The 14,507-nt window shown below is 40.2% G+C and overlaps 1 pseudogene; it reads left to right on the top strand.

The window, feature by feature from the left end:
• The first annotated feature begins 101 nt into the window (after positions 1–101).
• LOC145494200 (uncharacterized) lies at positions 102–2,109 on the top strand (annotated as a pseudogene).
• Positions 2,110–14,507: the final 12,398 nt, after the last annotated feature.

Here is a 14,507-nt window from a genome sequence, read left to right as displayed (position 1 = left end):
GGCAACAACACTTAAGAGAAAACGTTATAACATAATGCTGTTAGCGTGATTTCCAAAACTCGTAAATAAAGTTTCTGGTTAGTTACTTTTTAGGTGATTAGATGCCCGAAAGTGGTTTCTTCAGAGAGTTGGTAATTTAAATAATATCGTGTAAAGAGTTAAGTGAAGTGTATCTTTTCGCTGACATCTGCTGCAGTTCGCGCCTAATTTTCGCGCCAATTTCGCGGTGAGCGGGAAAACGTGTCGACGAGTTCACATGAACTAAAGGTCAGGTTTAAGGTTTCTTCGTTGAAGTTCGTTCGATTCTTTGTGGAGTCCGTAGACTTTTAACGGTTCCAGAAAAAGTGAACAACTTAGAAGGTGACTAAAGGTCAAGCGGCCGTCAAGGTCAACAAGGCGAAAGGTAAATACTACACAAATCCATTAACTAATTGTTTATTCTATTTGATCGATTCTATCCCTAAATCTCAGTGTTAAAGTATCTCATAAATACGAGTTGATGTCACCCAGCTGGTAAGCACAGGGTATTGACCCCGGGGGGTACTTTGGGAATTTCTGGGTGGGGATGTGTTGCTGGGACCCTGGAACCCTTAGCCTATACCAGAGCTAGTTAAGCTGAATTTTGCTACCCTATACTAGAGTAAACTCCCCAAATCCCCCCATCTATCGACACTATTGAGGCTGATTTGCGTAAATTTAAACTTGCCGATTTGATTTTTTTTTATGTTTTTGAGTGGCAATTCCTGGTTTCCCTAGTCTAGATAAAAACTTCAACCAACTAGTCAGTTTTGGGAAAAATGATACCCTATTCTAGACCCAAACGCTCTGATTTATATACCCTATCCTAGAGTAAACTGCTTGAAAACCATACCCTTCACAGCGGCACATACCTATATAGCCCATATATGGCAGTGCCCCCCCGCCCCCGGTATTGACTGCTCGTTTAACCTTTATTGTCCTTAATTTCTCTTCATCATTATTCATATTTATTCATCGGTGTAGTTTTGCTAATTTTGTTCAATGTTGACAAGCTGTACTTCAACATGTTAAAAGGCGGAATTCCCAGTTTTCACCGATGTCACACAATATCAACAATGTTTTCGTTTGAATGAGAAAATCGGAATAGCGTGACATCGATAAAAAAAATTCATTCATAATTAAAAGCGATTTTATCAGAGAGGGAATACCGCACAGTACTCTTAAAATGTTCTATACTGTAACATATCATTTGATCAGATGAAATATTCGATTATAATTACACATTACTCCCTATTTCCAGACGGAGAGATGACGGATCAAGGGCCTGATAGAGGAAAAGGAAACGCCCTTATTGTCAACGCGTTATTTGTGCAGAATGTAAGAGGGAACTCGATTCCGATTATAAAGATAATCATGCCAAGACTGTGGATAAAGGCAAGAAAGTAGCTTTTGTGATGGTGCGCGAGCGCAATCAGAGTCAACTTGCTTTTTCCAATAAAAGCTCCACGGAGTCGCAGCCGTCAAGGAAGCTTTTCAGAGCAATCGTTCAGCTTGACGCTCATGACCAAGAAGGTATTAAGAATGGATCTACGGTGACCACTCACAACCCACTACCAGGAATTAGTTCAATAGTCTCGGAGGATAACCAGAATGACAAGTTACAGTCGGATCCGTCTCGTGACGGTCACGGTATTGAAAACGTGGTAGAGCCCATTCCTCCAAATCAGAAAAACCACCAGTTAGTTCCTGTTCGAATGTACAAACCGATGGCATCGAGGCAGTTGAAATTCCGCCTGTATCGGTGGTGCAGGAACTGGGAGATGACCCACATGTGAGGGTTCCTCTTCAGAAATCTATTAAAGAACCTGAACCCTCCTCGCATCAAACTGTCGAGGTAGCGATGGAGCCCGAAGTCAGTTGATCCAGTCCCTAAACTCCCCTTTCTTCCCGCCCCATATAGGGGCTGAACCCGGGCGGGCGTGCCGTAAATGAAAAATGAAATGAAAATAGTTTAATAACACTTCTGGCAGTTAAAAACTGAATAAACACTGCAAATTACAAAATTGGATACTAATACTTCAATCTGTTTACGACAATAACAATCTATCTAAGAGAATAAGTATTATAATAATAATGGAATCACGAGAAACTAAATGTAAAAAAGTCATCTGCTGTCTTGTTCCTTTTCCTTGCTGTAGTGGCTCTAGTATTTACCGATCTTAACTGATATGGGATAGATCTTATTGTAACTTGCAGGGCCAAGAAAGATATGGGGTGGCTCTCATTCCTCATATCCGCCATCAACTTTTTACATAAGAATATCCTGCGATTAGCTAAGGATGTCAGATTTGCTTGATTTAGGGCTTGATGTTGTTGATTTAGGGCTTGATGATAGGAAATATTATTCTCAAAGCTCTTCTTTGTATAGATTTTATAGCCGTCACAAAGAGATGATATGATAGCGCAGTACGCTCAGTGGACCTCGCCCGGCAATCATCCAGAATGAGCTGCTAATCTCGAGAAGGCGCTACTCCAGGCAGACCAACGCCTGTTCAATCGATTCAAGAAAGCACATGTCGAAAAATCAATAAAAACCGCGACAGAAGTCATTGATGTATTGCATGAAAACAGCCTTAATGAAATGACACCAGAGTTCTCGAAGGTCGCGTCCATTTTGGCCATCATTCCCGCAACATCTAGGGTGCTTACCATTTGTCAGAATGAACCGGTTGGGATGACCGTTGAATAATGGTAAGGGTTTTTCCAAAATCAGCAAACCAACCGAACGAGATGGCGCTTACCATTTGCAATTCGATTTCTCGTAGTTGTTTTGGGCTGATGAGAGACTGGAAACCGGAAAATTTACCAAATGGTGAGGAAATTTCCATCGGTCCGTTCCGAACGGAAAAAGAGGACTACCTCTGGAGGTACGTACTCTACAACTTCCGAACGGATTTTCCGGAAAATTACTGTTCCATTTGACTTTCAACCGAAATTTCCGGATTTTTTTTGCTAAATGGTAAGCACCCCTAGTCTCCTCCGCAGCCGTTAACGTTGCGCGACATCCCAAAAAACGGCTGCGGAGGAGACCTACGCAACATCATGCTCAGCGGAGCGTTCGTTCAACGGACTCCGGCGGCTGAAGACTTACCTTCGTAACACCATGGAGCAGCATAGACTGAGTAGCCTCGCTACCATGCGTATTGAGCGCGCCTATGGAAATCAAGTCATTGTCAACAGTATGGACAAGATGATTAATATTTTCGGACAACGCCCTAGAAGGAACAACTTTTTCTTTTAATAAGTTTTAGATTATATTGAGACTGTTGATAGAATTGAGTGTGCAAATTTTCAATTTAACTATTTTTCCAATGATAACAGTTTCATTAGATGCGAGGATTGTGAACGTCTGCGTTTACATCCCGATTTCAACACTCACGCTTTCGGGCATTGCGGAATATTTTCGGGCAAGAAAGTCACCGCCCGCCAAGTCCGAAGGTGCCCGTACGCTTATGTTTGCCAGTGTGATTTAAAGCGCCGTCCAGCAATCGCCTTTCTTTCGCTTCAGTTGATGATCGACAAAAATTATTCGTTGACTCTACCCCGGTGGAAATATTTGTGTCACAGGCGGGCACGTGACCAGCCGCAACCAGTACCAGGGTCTTTCTCGCAACGAGAGGCAGAAGAGAAAGAGCCTGGGAACGAGGTTGGTTGAACATTTCACATGCACACATTACGTAGTAATTAAAATCTTTAGCTGTTCAAATTTTGTTCCTTCCCTTCACTTTGCGGTTCTTCATGGTTCTTCGTGGTTAACCTTGCAAGGTGAGTAAACAGTTTTCGGCACATGCACAACTTAAATAAACCTAGATAAAATATATAAGTTTACGTTTCGGAGTTGTGTGGTGTTTCGTTGATAGAATAGCAACTTAACTATTGTGTTCGCCAACCGTATGAAGTCGATCGATTCGCCATATTATGTCCTCCACAATACGTTTTGGAAAATTTTTGAAATGTATTTACAAATATTATTAGAGGAATAAAATGTCACCTTTGTGAGATGACATGGGTGTTTATAGGTTAATAGTGTCGTTTGAATGTTCGTTTCACTCTCCTAAATCTCTCTTTCCCCACGCCACGTTAATGATGCGCTCGTTGATGATTGATCGATGGCCGATCGTATTTGCAGAGTTACCACTAGTTTTGATAGTTAAGAGTCCTTGGGACCCCCAGTTCCAAAGAGCTTGGGGTTCTTTTTGCTCTGCAGGGTCCCTTTGCCTATTTACTAAAATTTTCGGAACTTTTTTCCTGCGTCCTGGAAGGACGCACTTTGCCACAAATCTGTACGTCCTTTTCATTTTTGTGCGTATAAAACGCACACCTGTGCATTAATGGAAAGTCAAACCCTGTATTTTTAAACTTTGAAAACCATCAACGGCTTTTTACCCTGAAGAGTTTGAACCGTCTGTAAAATCTAAGACCGATGTGTTTGTTTGTTATTGCACTCGCATAGCAACAAAGTCGAACAAAGTCTGTTGATCGATCGAGCGATGGCCGATTGTATTTGAAAACTTAACAAAACTTCTGCGGCTTTTATCTGTAGAGTATAAGAAATGCGTTTTAAACCTTGTTATTAAACATTTGTGTAGTTAAAGAGCTATTGAGTCTAAATATTATACATACTTTGAGTTGGAGCGAAACGGACCTGGGGTGAAATGAGCTGTGACTGATGGTTGCTTTGATAATTTGCATTATCAGTGTCATGTTTGGTTCACTTTGGTTAACCCGCACAGGCTTAAAGTGTTTTACTACAGTTTTGATGGATTATAAGAACCTAACTTCTAACTCTTTTGAAAAATGTTCCAATATGTTTTTCCTTTCGCTATTTAGTGTTTGGTTAAGTATTTTACTATTCCATGTGAAACTTGAACAATTTAATCATTTGACCCCTGTGCCGGCTGTAACCGGCCGTGACGAGCATTGACCTTTGTTCCACTTCTGACGTCATCACCTTTGATCAAAATTGGCATCATCTATACTCAAGTTCTGTAGGAGGAAAAGATCTTTCCAATGATACCCAGATCAGAATGATTGACTCAATAGAGCCTAAGATATGCACAAAAATGCTCAGAAATTTGAACGAAAAACGTGGAGCAAAATTTCCTGCAACGGCACTTAGCTACTCCATTGTAAAAATTGCCCGTCTCGATGATGCTTTCTCAGAAATTTTTAAACTGGAAGCAAGCCCAGTAGAAGGTCAACCACTGCTGCAAAAAGATAAGAAAGGGAGAAAAGGCAAAGGTGAAAAAAAAAAAATAGAAAAACTGAAAAGCCTTAAGATGTAGGTCACTTTCTTGTCCAAAAGCCCAAATGATCTCAGAATTTTGATTTTTACACATGCCGGAACCAAAATGTCGTAAAATGCGGAGTCAATGGGTTAATCAATGGGTTAATCACATGACCCAATTTTTCAAAAGAAGAGTCCTTTTGTGATTAATCTGGGAAATCTATCCAAAGCAAGCTCAAAGACGCCAGGATTTCCGCAAAGTTTGGGTTTTAGGTTTTTTTTGTTAATCCACTGACTCCAGTGCCGGCCATAACCGGCCGTGATGAACATTGGCAGTATTATTAAAGAGCAACTAACCCCCCAATTTTTTTTTTTTTTTTTTTTTTTTTGTGATCACCACTGCAAAAAAATTATTGTTGTTGCTATTTTCGGTAATTTCCTATAAATTTTTGAAGTCCGTAAAATTAGCCCTTTCCGTGGCCATGACCGAGCAATAGCGAAGAATGGGGCGAGTTGGCCTGTGACGTCATCGACGGACAAACAGTGTTTTGCTTCTAAGAAGAATGTATGCGAACAGGCACTAGTGTGATTCAAAATCGTTGCAGAATACCAGGAAGATGTGTTTTTGGAGGGATTCGCAGTACAGCATGCTTAGGAAAGAGCAATCCTCTTCATTCAATACCTGACACTCGTCCAGAAGCGAGAAAAAGCCGAAAGCAGTGTGCAGACTTGTGCGAAGTCGGACATCGAGCAGTACTTCGATCTCAGGTTCGCCGCTTCTGTAAAAACCTAGGATTTTCATGGCCTGTTTATTCTTCCCTAGCTTCTAGTGCGAAGCGCGATATTGTCAAGGTAGATAAGACACGAATCGTTGAAATAAGCTGGGAGTCATCTGACTATTCAATTCAAACGAGTCCCAGATGTCCCAGACTAAAATAATGGAAACTACTGTTGGTGAGATAATTATATGGCAAATTATACGCATCGACTTTTCTTCGTCCTCGAAATAGAGAGCTTTCTAAACGAATAATCAACCTCACGTACGTCCTACAGCGCAGCAATTGAGATAAGTGAGCCTTAGTCCATGGGCCAGGGCAGGTTCTCGGTACCACTCGGGGGGAGAAAATGTGAGTGATATCTGATGAAAGGTTGTATGAAGGACTTTTCAAATTTACATCATAGCAATCGTGAAAGAGTAGCTTTCAGTATTTTTTGCGTACTTCTTTTTTTCAAAAATATTGCTGTGACATGGAAACGAGGCTTACGTTAAAACAGTTATTTTAAATGCATTCTTTATTTATAATATTAATAAATTACCTCATTGTACAGTAAACAGCTTTTCTTAACATTTTTGGTTAAAAAATAAAATTTATAAGTTGATTTGAAAAAGAAAAACTTAAATGAAACCATGCAGCTCAAACTCGAAAAGCATCATGGGTAACGTATAAGATGACGGTCTCGCTGCATAGTAAATACTTCAAAATTTTCGCAGTTTGGATGCTTTTTATCAAGTAATATAGAGAAAGAGGGAACACTTAGTATTTTTAGACTCACTGAACAAAATACTTACAAACATTCAAGAGTCTCTGTTCGACTCAAGGAAACTTGACTGGTATGTACAGATTCAATTGTTGTTTTATTCCTAGACCAAACTAAAGACCTGCTTTTAAAACTTGTATTATTCACTACTCATATGATGAAAATTTGCTAATTATTCCTATTTAAAAAAAAAGATTCGACTCTGAAATAGTTATTGAACGCGGCTACAATTAAGAGTCATGGGCCATTGCCTTATTCATTGACAGAGAATACCGAGGAAGGAGAAATTCCCCAAGTCATACATTACAGGAAATGCCGCAGTCTTTTTAGCATGAAGCGAGATTAGTTGGAGAGCATTTTTCAAACAACGGCCGCGAAACAGATTTCGAAGTTTAATTTGGAAAGCCAAGGACAAAGATCTCGTCGGCAAGAGCCAATCACGAGCAGAACTTGCTCGAAAATGCACACTTTTTGCGAAAATAAAACTGCATGTACAAGAACACACGATCTTTTTGACTTAGTAGGTTGACTTGTATTTAGATGCTTAAGAAAAGCTGCTATTGCTGTGGGTGATAGCAGGCTTATTGGCCTTGCCTGTTGGGATTTAGTAGCAGCTAAAGCGTGTTACCATGGTCGGTGCTTTTGAGATTGTACCTGACCAGATAAAGCGAGCAAGTACACTGACTTGGAAAGCAGTGAACCGGACTCGAATGAAAACCAATTTTTTGATATAGAGTCTCAAGCTTATTACAAACTGTTTGAGTTTATTTGATCAGATTTATTAAATCCCAGGCTTATTTAGATGGTTGATCTGAGAGAGAAGTGGTAATCTCCATGCGATCAATGGGCGCTACTGAAATATCCGAATCAACGAAAAAGACATTTTCGAAGAAAGTTAGAAAACGATTTCGGCGACCTGTTACAATTTGAAGATCTCCCGAACAATAATACAGTTTTTGTTCTTTCCAAAATTTTTTCAAATGCTCGACTGGCCGGAGAGATAGTAACTTTATCTCAGCAATTCGACAACAGGGCTGACTCCATGCCAAGTCAAGGAAAATAGCAAGTTGGACTGTACATCTGTAATGTAGTTCTTTCAAATAATACTGAAATGGCATGGCCACCGAAATCACATGAACTATGTGAGAATGCAATCAATCTCCCAGCAGAACTAGATGCCTTTATATATACTCTTCTAAGTAGCAACTCAGAAATCCCAACGGAATATCCTCATCGCTACCGGTACCTTGTTGGCAACTCTTTTGGGCGAGACATTATATACGGGATAACTGGCCGAAAACCTTCCAAGCAAATGCTATTACCGTACGCAGTAAAAACGTGGCAAACCGCAATGTTGAACTTATACAGATGTTAAGCCAATGTGAGCATGGGATTGCCTATACGCAAATTGAGGAAATAAACACAGCACTTTGCCTACAAAAAATGGCCTTGACTCCTGATAATGATGTTCCTTTGCCGAAAAATATTCAGGCAACGCTTGCGTGGAATAATATTGATAGAATAGAAGAGACGCTTTATGGCCCAGGAACATCTCATCTAGTAAATGTTATTGCTGTCTAAGCCAGGCATTTTGGTCCCGGAACCTCCTTCCGCCCCCTGGAACTGAGCAAGCTAGGACAAGGAAAAGAAATATTGATCCTCCAGTAATCTCGCTTGTACCTCTATATAACGCTGGTGATCGCGCAACACGAAGAAGACATGAAATTGATAATGTCGATGCTCGAAGGAAGCTGGATCAATCCCTTTAAGGGAGAAAGGCAAGACCTAGTTGTCTATCTACCGGCAACCTCGCAACTCCTGAGACAGAGAATGATCTGCATGCTTCCGGCAGAGGCTTTCGGAGAGACTGTTTATAAGACATTTTGTCGTGACAGGCTTGAGTCTGACCTACTTTAGGTGAAATTCTGCGACAAAATTACGAACCTCAAAGTTTAAACAAGAAAATGAAAGGACAAATAGGTTCAAGCAAGGAAGTAATCATTGAAGCAGATCGTGCGCAGTTTGCTCAAATGATCATTATTGTTGAGGGCAGAACGTTAAAGCTGAATGATGTACTGAGACACCCTCTCGGACCTTGCCCTTGGGCCCTTGACTCGGCTGATGCCGGGATTGCTGAAGAGAACCAGCTAATCATCACTTGCCAAGGAGCCAGCCAGAAGAATATGACAGCAGCAGATATGATTCCTCAGCCGTGCGGGCGAATGTTTGACGGAATAGTAATGGTCCAGAAGATAAGAGGTGACCAGAAAACATTTGCTGAATTGGCTGACAGTATGATGTCCATGGTTTTGCATGAAGGAACAGACAGTCAGCGTATTGACGTGGTCTTTGACGTTTACAGAAATAATTCGATCAAAAACCACAGGAGAGAGAAGAGAGGCTCAGAAAGCGGTCATAAAGTCAGAAACTTCAAGTCCGACTACAAGATACATCAATGGCGGACATTCTTATCCAATTCCCAGAATAAATCGCTCCTGCAAGTTTATTTCAGAAAAGTGGCGAAAAGGCACAGAGAGAGGTTCGCTGGAAAGACAATCTTCGTAACGACCAAGGATTACTGCTATGAACTCTCCTCAATCAGAGTAACAGCAAGGGAAGAGCTAGGGTCGACGCACGAGGAAGTGGGTACCAGAGTGTTTTTCCATACAGCACATACAGAGCTGTAGTTATTACGTCTAAGGCTTTTTTTTTTAATTATCGCATGGTTATGGAGTCTGTAACGCCATTGGACATTGTTGTAGGATATATTCTGTGCCAAATAAGGCAAAGTTGACTCGAACCAGCTACCTCGCTGTGCAGATTGTTTCTGTTGTTTAAGGACGTACTCCTTGAGAGCAAACTACCAATTGCAAGCAGCTATTTGGAGAAGTTTACAGAGCTGCCCTCAAGTCCCTTCACTAGTTGGCCAAGGATGGGTCGAAGAGTACTACAACTTATCCATCAAATGGATGAATGGCAAACCCTTCCCTACAGTTCTTCTTGAGTTTCTCTCCTGTTTTTGTGCAAGATCATGCAAGCTGTCCACGTGCCGACCTGCCTTACAAATGGCCTTAAATGCACCGATATGTGCCGCCTTCGTGACGGCAACAATAGGGGCCTTAAGTAATGACGACGGCGATGCCAGAGACGACGTCCAGTAAATAATAATTTTATATTTTACCTTCGAATTTCGCAGCAGTATAGATTTGTTCGGTGCACCTATCTGTCCCAGAACTTACTCAAGCTAAATGTGTAATGCCAGTGTTGAATTTCAAATTAAAATACAAAACATTAGCCGCTGCCGTTCGCGTTCTCCAAAATACGCAGAACCTAGTCATTTCACGTTGTTATTTTGAAGAGGACGGCAAAGAAATGTACAAAGATTTATAACGCACTTGCACAGCCATTGTTCTGGTCATTAAACCTTTTGTTTGGTAACGTTCTCGTTGCCGTTGCCGTCGTGGCTTGCTTAAGGTCTCTAATTGTGTTGCTCATTAAACGTTTTGCTTGGTGACGTTCTCGTTGCCGTTGCCGTCGTGGTTTTTTTAAACTCCTTAATAGTGCTGAGGAGGGGGAGATTCTTGATGAACAATGCTCTGATGACGAGGAGGATCAGGAAAATTAAGGCATTTTAAATATCAATAGAAATAATCCGTTAAGCTAGATTAAGAAGATAGTGTTAAGGAAATTGTGAAACCATTACTCCTTCTCGTGAATTATGCTTTCTTTTTCTGGCAATTTTTCTCAATTTCTTATGTAGTTTTGGGCCTCTCCACCATAAGAGAGCTTTTCCAAAGTTTTTTTAATTGCATAATGAGTACTTTGAATCAAAAGGGAAAATGCGTTCAATTTTCAAACACTTTTGCCACATTCTGCTTTAGAATAACAGTGTTTTAACAGCGAAGATGGTGGCTTCAAGATGGCGGATCCAAGATGGCCGACAGGTATTAATTGAGAACTACTCTCTTGGTAGCAATTGCATCTCACCAAATCATCAGTTGTGAATCTCTTATTTTCTCCTGCTTTCGTTTGGTGAAACTTCTGCGAGATCAACGCATTAACCCTTTGAATACCAAACTCTTGCCAAAAAATACCGTTTTTAACCGTTTAGTCAGGTTTTTTAGCTGCCATGACGCTAAATAAGCCTAAGTTGTGCTAAAAAAGCTTTTTTTTGCTAAAAGGAGAGCTTTTTCGAGGATTAAGTACAAAATTGAGCAAAACTTCAATTACGGGCATGCGCATAAGCCAAAATTTGGACCTTTTTTTGCCATTAACCGTTCTCAATTTCGTTTGTTGGCCCTTTCCTTTCTGTTTTTCTCTGCCCTTTTACACTGGTTACCTTTTGCATTGTATGTTCTTTCTGGCTGCAGTGAAAAGTTGGATGTTAATTACGGGCGAAGCCTAGAAATGGACCTTGATCAATCATAGGCGTTGTGGACCATTTTACCACCGTTTTTGCACCAAAACTGATAACCTTGTTTTTCGATTTGCGACGTCGGAATGTCGTCGATATCTAAACCTGACCATTGTGCGGAAAGGGCTAGCCTAGCACTACTATCAGCTTATCAAGAATATCTGATGACATTTAAATTGATGACGTCACAAGTGGTACAAAGAGCACGACCATTAATTACGCATATATGCGTAGTTGGTATTCAAAGGGTTAAAAAATGCTTAAAAGTTCTTTTGTTGAAATGTAAATTTTTTCAGCGTTGCCATGGAAACAAAATCCTTAAAGCTCATGTAAGTTTTAACTAAGTAGTTAAAAAACTCATCTGGCAGAAATTTCCATCATTGCACATATAACGTACCCTTTAAGTATGGTTATTAAGCAGGGAAATACTACTTTTAAGCAGTTATTGCTTGTATCCTGGTGATTCTGTAGAAATGAGTGACGTCACTTTGTCAAGTGATAAATCCTATTAAGCTACTCATTTAGCATTGCTATCATACATAATATGAAACTAGAGTAATTGCAGTTTTCAAAAATATATGGCAGCATTACTTCCCCTGAGTGGTACCGAAATGTTATTTTTGGGGGTCCTGGCCCATGGACTAATACAACCATACGCGTGAGGGCCGACAACAGGCGCTTGAGTTGCTCGTCTGCATACGCAGTTGTTTTGTTCTTTGAGCAACAAAATATATCTCAATTACAACTTAAGGCGGACGGAATCGCAACACTCAGGTTGATAGATGTGAATGAGAAATGTATTCATTTAACTGATACCATACTGAACCTTTTTCAAGGTCTTGTGGAAGGATTTTTAATTACTAGTACATAAAGTGCAAATTTGTGAAACTCGCAATCAATGTTTATGTTCATACATACCATAGTTGCAAATCCGAAAAAAAAAAATTTGGTCACGTGTTACTTGCGCCAGCAGTCAGCCAGCGTCAGAGTTTGTTTCCGCCATTTTGCCGCATCCAAAATGGCGGAGTTTTGTGTCTCGTGTGGATCTAAAGTGAACCCTGGAGACAAATTTTCCTTCAAATGTGGTTCCAAAGGTGCAGAGATATCACATCCGAGTGCAAGAATAAGTACACCCGAAGATGAACGTGCTTCGTCTTCTTCATCTACGAAGTCATTATCGCAATACTTGGCCTCCAAAGCGGAAGAACGCAGAGGATATAAGCTTAACAAGCCAAACAACAAAGCCGGTTTTAAAAGGAAAGTCAGCGATCCAGGATCCAGTTCCAAACGGAACTGTACAGACTTTCCTGCTGACGTCTCTTTATTGTTCCACACTGCCGACAGAATACTTCATTGCTCTCAATCTCTCTGTCACATTTATGGCGGAACATCGTACTTCGTGTTATAAACGATTACCAACTCTTTACCCACACCCGCTCCCCCGCCATTTTGGATACGGCAAAATGGGGGAAACAAGCTCTGACGCTGGCTGACCGCTGGCGCAAGTAACACGTGACAAAATATTTTTTCGGATTTGCAAAATATTTCTGGATTAGCGACAATTCTTGGATTTGCAAACTTGTTTGGGATTTGCAAAATAATATTTGTGGATTCAATAATTTTATCAAGATTTGTAATAGTTTTTGAGATTTGATAAACTCTTCAACGATGATTTGCAAAAAAACATTACGATTTGAAATATTTTTTTCGGATTTTAAAAATATTTTTTCGGATTTGGTAAATATTTTGGGATTGTCCCTTAACGGCTTCCGTAATCAAAGGTTCGGTAGGAGTACTTAAAGAAGTATTGTATGTAGATTAGTAGATTAGCCAAATGGGCCGGCAAAGTGACTTGCAGTGTGGCGGGCTCGACTGGCGACCCGCATTTAGAAATCGAAAAAATATATATACATCGTAGCCGTGCTAATCGTAGCTAGACTCCGAATTGTACTGCTAGATGGTACAGTTTTTTCACTTAACAGTCTTGCCCATTTTTGATAAAATATGAAGCACAAATACCCCAAATATGTTTTCACAGCGCTCGAAACCCAGTCAAACGTCTCTTTAGTGTTTTGAGCAATGTCCTTCGATGACATCACAAGAAGCCCGACCCAGATCCCGCTATGCTCGGTCAAGGGGCGAGAAATTACAACTTTAAACGCCTGTAGAATCGCGGGAATTTTATCAACCGAGATATTTTTTTCGCTGAAATAATAGGGCAAACTAGTAGATTTCATTGAAGGAAAAAAATTGGGGGTTAGTTGCACTTTAAAGCAATACTTGAAAAATATCTTGATAGGTAGAAAGTGTCGGGCACTTTCAACAACGTAATATATAATTTATGAAGGAAGCACATAATTGCAAACTACATTGACTCAAAATGTTCCTCAAGTCGTTGTTTTCGAGGTCAATTCGCATCCCTGGGTAACGGTTTTGTGCACTCTTCTAGCTATATCTTTTTTTCCTTCTGAACAATTTGACATGGTCTCCAGGATTTTCAGCGTTAAATATCAAAGAAGAATCAACGGAGACATTTGAAACCACTGCACAGATAAACGAAGAGCTAAAAAGAACGGAATTCGATTGTGCATTTTGCAAAAAATTCAAACTTCTAATCAATAGATTTTCTTCATTTTTTTCGCTAAATGTAGAAAATTGGTAGAGAAAATGATCCATCAAAAGAAAAATAGGGGTCGCCGAAGGTCCAAGATCATTAAATCCAGGTAAAGCTATTATGACTTAGCATGCGCTTGATGCATGACGCGGCTTGTGAATTTAAGTGCGCGGTAAGGATGCACAGAAACAATTAGCACGAATGTCCTTAAAAGTCAACAAATGGCCAAAATGATCTACCAAATACCTAAGGAGTGACTGGGCACGGTACTTAGGTTACCGGTAAATGATATTTTTCTCAAAATCTACCCATATGACCCCACCTTAAAATTTCAGGAATTGAAATTGGCTCTTATTAAACATTCGTGCAAAGTAAAATAAAACTCTGTAGGACAGACTAGACCTGTAAAGTAGCTTACTATGTAGCTAAGAGTCAGTCACTTTAATAAAGTCTTCTACTTAGTTACTTACGCACTAGATTTTTCACAAACTAAGAGATTGTGAAGTCTACCTTGCAGATTTTTTTTTTTTTTTAATTTGGCTCTAAACATGATTCACCCCTACAAGTCAACCGTGAAAATTTGATCGTGGGATGTACGGTAGGTTTTAAAGAAATCCTCGTTCATAGACTGGCTTTCACAACCTTGGGCGTAAATTGAACAGGCATGCCTTTTA

Source organism: Orbicella franksi, chromosome 8 (assembly GCF_964199315.1).
Source record: "Orbicella franksi chromosome 8, jaOrbFran1.1, whole genome shotgun sequence".
NCBI lineage: Eukaryota > Metazoa > Cnidaria > Anthozoa > Scleractinia > Merulinidae > Orbicella > Orbicella franksi.
This window is presented reverse-complemented; position numbering and strand designations above follow the sequence as displayed.